The sequence below is a fragment of the Perna viridis genome, chromosome 6 (assembly GCF_037379345.1).
Source record: "Perna viridis isolate PV_CMFRI_1.1 ecotype Kerala chromosome 6, ASM3737934v1, whole genome shotgun sequence".
NCBI lineage: Eukaryota > Metazoa > Mollusca > Bivalvia > Mytilida > Mytilidae > Perna > Perna viridis.
The window spans coordinates 14,217,468-14,223,467 of record NC_142450.1 but is presented as its reverse complement, the minus strand read 5'-3'; the positions used below and the strand labels follow the sequence as shown (position 1 = coordinate 14,223,467).

At 29.1% G+C, this 6,000-nt stretch overlaps 1 long non-coding RNA gene across 1 annotated transcript; it reads left to right on the top strand.

Annotated features, from left to right (window-relative positions):
• Window positions 1-1,257: 1,257 nt before the first annotated feature.
• On the top strand, window positions 1,258-2,978 carry LOC148613755 (uncharacterized). Its single transcript, XR_015923155.1, has 3 exons — window positions 1,258-1,738; window positions 2,200-2,353; window positions 2,902-2,978. It is a non-coding gene; the product is annotated as an uncharacterized LOC148613755 (long non-coding RNA).
• Window positions 2,979-6,000: the final 3,022 nt, after the last annotated feature.

Below are 6,000 nucleotides of genomic sequence, written 5' to 3'. Positions count from 1 at the left end.
AAAGGGTTCAAAATGCACACGAAATCACGGATATAAAATAAAACACATCAAGTAATTAAGACGTAAACCCTCCAATTTCTAATATCATAAACAAATCGCTACCAGGTAATTTGGAAATGATTTTGATGTTTACTGCCGCGTTTTTATTCGTTCATTCGTGTATAAAGATGACTTTCATTTTCGTTTGTTTTGTTTTATTTTGTTGTGCATTGTTTTGTTTTTGTTTTTGTTCTCCTATATTTTGCTTTTGTTTTATTTTTGTTTTGTTTGTTTTGTTTTGTTTGTTTGTTTGTTTGTTTTAATTTGTTTGTTTGTTTGTTTTTTTATTTTTTGTTTGTTTTTTTTTTTTTTTTTTTTTTTGGTTTATTATTTTTGTTTATTGATTTGTTCGGAAGGCTTTCGTATTTTTGTATTTATTATGCAGGCAGCAATAAATTAAACACAAAGTTTGCATATCAAACGCAATGACAGAGTTTGGCATAAGTAAGCGGACTTTTGTACCGTGCTAGACATTTTTCAATAAGGCTTCTAGAACAGGGTTATGTTGCTACAAGATTGAGGTAATCACTACAGAATTGTTATGATTGTCATCAATAACTCGTCGATCATTAAGTTTACTTTCTCCTTTCGTCTACCCCAAATTTAATATTGTATGATGAACTCAGCTTATAATTCTGGAAAAAGCAAACTACACTTATCATACCAAAGCAACTTGGTTCATCATTTGATTTGGTTCATCATTTACTTTTGTTTTTATTTTAATTTAGCTTATTCTGTGTTTTTGTTGTGTATTTGTAGGTTTTCCAGTCGAATCATTGTCCATTCTGTTATTTTCCTTAGAATCTTGTATATCAAGTGTTAAGATGTAATAGATTTGTTTTGAGGTTATATTACCCTCGGAGCAGTTTGATAATATCTTCCATATTAACTGTACTTTGCTTCAATTGCACAAAATTTATTACTATACAATCAATCAATTAGTCACCTTTCAAAAACAAAAATGTGAATTGATATATCATGTTGTTATTCTTAAAATTAGAATCTTGTTGCTAAAAGCGCAGAAACGATAAATACACCACTGAATAAAGAGTCCAAAAATAGCAATATGTTAAGGAAATTTCTTTAAATTGTGTTAGACCAAATAATGAAATGATTTGTCGGTTGATGTCTGTTGGTGTTTGAAAGTTAGTGTCGCGGTTCAAATTGAACGGATCAAACAAGTATACATACAATAAACATGATAAAGTGAGCGTATATTTCATTTTTTTATATTTTTGTCGAACTACCAGAAAAGATGAACACTTCATAACAGTAGCTTTTTTCGGTGCTAAATTATATTTTAATCCTAACTTTATTATCAATTACATTATTTTTCCCTTACACGACTACAGTACTTTGTTTTCCATCTAGATAGTTCGTGATACTTTTAATTGTTCTGAAGATGTTTGTTCATGCTATTAGTCTTTAACTTTTTTGGATAGAAAACCATGACCGTAGTTAGATTTAACTCGTGTCTTATTTATACGTTCTTAAGTTACCCGATTATGATATGTTTACCCGCCTTTGGTCTTATGTTTGAATAGTCCCACTATGGTCAGGTGAAGGATATCACGAAAATTCATTTTGAATAGTGGCAAAGGTTCCAGAATGTTCACGTCATCAAAGTTATATAACAGAAAGCTTAAAGTAATTTATCCAATATCTTTCCAGCTTCTAATCAGAGACAGTTTGAAAGCAGGTAATATTGAAATATAATTTTTGTTTCTGCCGCGTTTAATTAATTATTTTATTAAAATGTGTATTATATTTTTTGGTTTTGTTTTGCAATATTTTTGCTCACATTTATTTTATTATTATTAATTGTGTTTTGTCTTTTCCTTATTTTATATTTTTAGGAGGCGTGTGTTTTTTTTTTAATTTTCTTTCCAAGTTTTTTAGTCATACACGTACCATGTATTTAAATCACGACATTTGGTCATGCTATTTCCAGACATTAAAATATAAAATAAAATAAAGCACTCCAGAAGTCCTTTGGCAATAAGGATTGAAGTTCTAAAAGTTTTCCGATAGGCTTCCTGACATTATCCTCCAGCCAATTTACAACCTTTTTCAATTCACTAAACTTCATATGGAAAAATTGTTAAAAACACTTACTACTGAAACAACATTAACATCTAATATTTCATTTTATTTTTCCAGATATAAAAAATGGAGATTTTGAAGATAGTAAGAATCCTTTTTCTTGTCGTCACGGCATTTATTGTTGGACGGACAAATGGAGAACGTATTGACAGGAGGATTTCAGAGGGAAATCATTTTGTGCAGGGACGTCAATCTCGTCCAAAATAAAAAAGTAATTTAATTTTAAATAAGCAAACAAATTGAACAGACTAATATATTGTTAATTTTAACCCAAACGCCGGCAAAAAGACAAATTCATCATTGGTGTGGCTTGGTTTGTTGATGAATGATTTTGTTTTTGTTTCTGTTTTGTTTATTCATATTTGGTTTAGTTTGTTTTGCTTTGGTTTGTTTGTCTTTTTGTTTGTATTAGTGTTTGTTTGTTTGTATTTATTTGTTTTTATTTGTTTTGTTTTGTTTTGTTTTTTTTTTTTTTTGTTCTTTTTGTTTTTTTTTTTTTTATTATTATTTATTTTAATTAATCAGCCTTTGATATGATACATTTTTTTTCGTTAAATCAATTTTAATGATAGGCTTGCAGTAACATTTGTTTTCTATTTATATGTTTCATGTTTCCATAATGTGTTCAATATGTGTTTCCCTATTGATATTTTCCGTCAATGTTTAAACTTTGACCATAGATACACACATTATATTTACCCATTGGTGCATGCATTTTGATGTACACAACTGTTAATTGCATTTGTTCTTTATTTTCAGAATTTCGACTTTGAAAATGGATCCAGTGTATTTTTAAATACCCTACCACGACTCCTGATATAAAAAACCTAATAAATATCCTCTCTGTAATGTTACCGTTATTCTTATACTTAAAAATCAATAGTAGTTTTTTGTTATAAATTATTTCACTTTTTTATCCTAAATAAGTAAATGAGTCAACATTATGTACCGACAAAAAAAGTTGTAAGGTAAAAACATCCAAACATGCAAACAATGCACATCAATATTTAGCTTACATGTCATTTATATGTGTTTCAAATTAGGAAAAAACAGTCAATGCAAATCATTTTTTGTCGGATAGGATTGACGAAAGGTAAAATAAATCTATGATATTGTAAACGAATAATCAAGGAAATCAAAATATATAATCCGGAGATAAAGACCGGACTGGGGAGACTGACAAATACAAACAAAAACTAAAATAACCACATTAATTCGTACAAAGCAACCAACAAAATTAAATGAGAAACTCGGACTCCAGTAAAAACATAGACTTGTTGCACTGATATTGTAAGCGACCTGTGCTTTTCTAGAAACATCTGCCGTGTTCTGCCGAAGTCAAGTCCGGAGTAGATGAAAAAGAAAAGGAAAACTATGACATGTTGGGCAAATCGGTTTTCATGGTGTAGATGGACACACCTTAACGATCCACGTATTCATAATTACGACCACATAATATCTGTATTGACGACCTCAATCTTATAGCAAAACAATCCTCTTCCAGAAGCCTTGTTGTAAGAAGTCTTGCGCGATACAAAAAGTCGGCGTAGGTACTGCAAGCCATTGCATCTCTGTCTGTTTTCGCAAGTGAGACCCGATGTACACAGGTAAGATGTTACCCTGTTAATTTCTGAAAAAAATATACTTTTTGGATATTTTTGTTTTGAAAAGATTGCTAATCCCAGACGAAACAATTTACAAGCGTTTACAAAAATAACGTGTAAAACGAACAAAAAGTACGTTGGTATGAAATTTAGACTTAGACTTAGATGTTACAAAAAGGTTTTCATCGTAGGAATATTATGATTTTTGATGTATTGTCAAAGAAAACTGTAGTAAAATAAATTTTTTCCCCTCATTTCACATAATTTACACATTTTGTGTTCCCTTTAATGTGTTGATGGATCTCTATCAGTTAGGCTGCCAACGACCAACAGGACCAAAACGTGTACGTTATTTATAGGTAACCATTGACCCTGCCCTGCTTATGAAAAACGGAAAGAACAAGTTTAAGTACATCAACCGAACTTTTCGTTTACTTCGGACGGCCTGGCCATAGACATTTCATAATTACTTGGGAGATTTTGAAATAAATATTAATTTAGGTAGGAGTATAGCTCAACGTCTTCGAAATTATAATATTTACGTTACACAAAACATATATGACCAGTCTAAAAAATACAGTATCGTGCTATTACATTTTTTTTTCTTTCTTTCTTGGTATGAATTATTATGCCTAATGCCATAATATAAAATATCTATATTACTTTAATTTCATACTGTAGCCAGTAATACTGTAATACTTAGGTGAAAGTAATTAACATAAACATAGCATACAACATCCGAAACAATTGATTAAAAAAATAAAAGGCGATAGGCTAAGGGCTAAGGTCAGCACATACATCGTGCGTAAGGTAGAATAAAATAAACACAAATTGTCTCAGTTAACATTGCATGTAATTGCGTGGAAAAAAAAAGCGACCTGATTCGTGTCCTGATTTTTGTTTGTTGGTAGGGCGGGCTGGAAATTCAAATTACTTCAACAGATAAATTATAAAAAAACAAAAAGCTTAGCTGGTGTGTGTGGGGTGTTTTGACTGTGTCATTGTCCTTGGATTAAATTCTTTTGATTTCCGTTTGAATCTTTGTTCTCTCGATAATTCATTTATATTGCGAAGCAAAAGCTATAAAATTGTAATTAACTCGCTAAAAAAATGTTTCTAAAGCTTTATTGTCCATGGTGCAGTTTGTGAATATACTTCATGCAAGCTGTATCTTTCTTTTTTTTTTAACAACAAATAATATTCTTTATTATCAATAAAGCTTGTTACAGTTTACGTCAGAAGTCCCCTGTTCATGATCACTAGTTACCCAGGGTAGTAAAAAGTGTCAAAATAAAACATTTCAAACATAAATTTACTAATACATAAATACATTTACTTAACTTAACATACAATATCACTTCTAATAGTTGTTTGATACATAATTTTTGATGAATATTAATTTTGAATTACTATTAACTGAGTTAATTGTAGTCTTCAATTCTTTAACAAAGATATCAAAAGTATTAACATGTTTGGTTCTATGTTCAGATACATAGTATGCTTTATAAATAGAAAAACCTATTATAGTTAATAAGAGATTTAACCAAAAATATGTTTCATCAAATATATCCCAAAACAAGATGTTTTAAAGTAATCTCAAAATTCATGTTACATACACGAAGAATTTCTTGCATTTTTGTCCAAAAATTATCTAAGCACGAACAGGATATAAAGTAGTGAAGATAATCTTCGTCTTCATTACAGAAATTGCACTGAATATTTTGAGTTATTTTCCACTTACATAATAGTTTTCTGTTAGAAATTATGAATTGTAGAAGTTTCCATCCATCGAAACATCTTCAATTTGTTTTCTTGTAAATAACCAAAAATAAAATTATAAATGTTAGTCATAAAAAACACGTCTTTTATATCAAAAATTCTTAACCATTTGCTTACTCCAATAGAGGATTCAAATTTTTTAACTATAAATGATTCATACAATATCTTGTTCGAAATATTTTTTACATTTATATCTATATTTTTCCAACAAATTTGAAATCTTTTAAAATGAACCACACTCTTTACAGAATTTTCTGATGATAAAGATTGTTTCCATTCGAAAGGTATGGCTTTTTTCAAAGTTTGAATTTCTGCTATCCAGTTAGATTTGTTTTTTAATTTACTTAAAATGATTTCTTGAGATATGCATCCATTTGCATCTATTATGTCATTTATATAAATTATATTACTTTTAATCCAATTATCAAAAATTACAGGTTTATTTTCCAAATTTAATATATTTATTATTCCATAA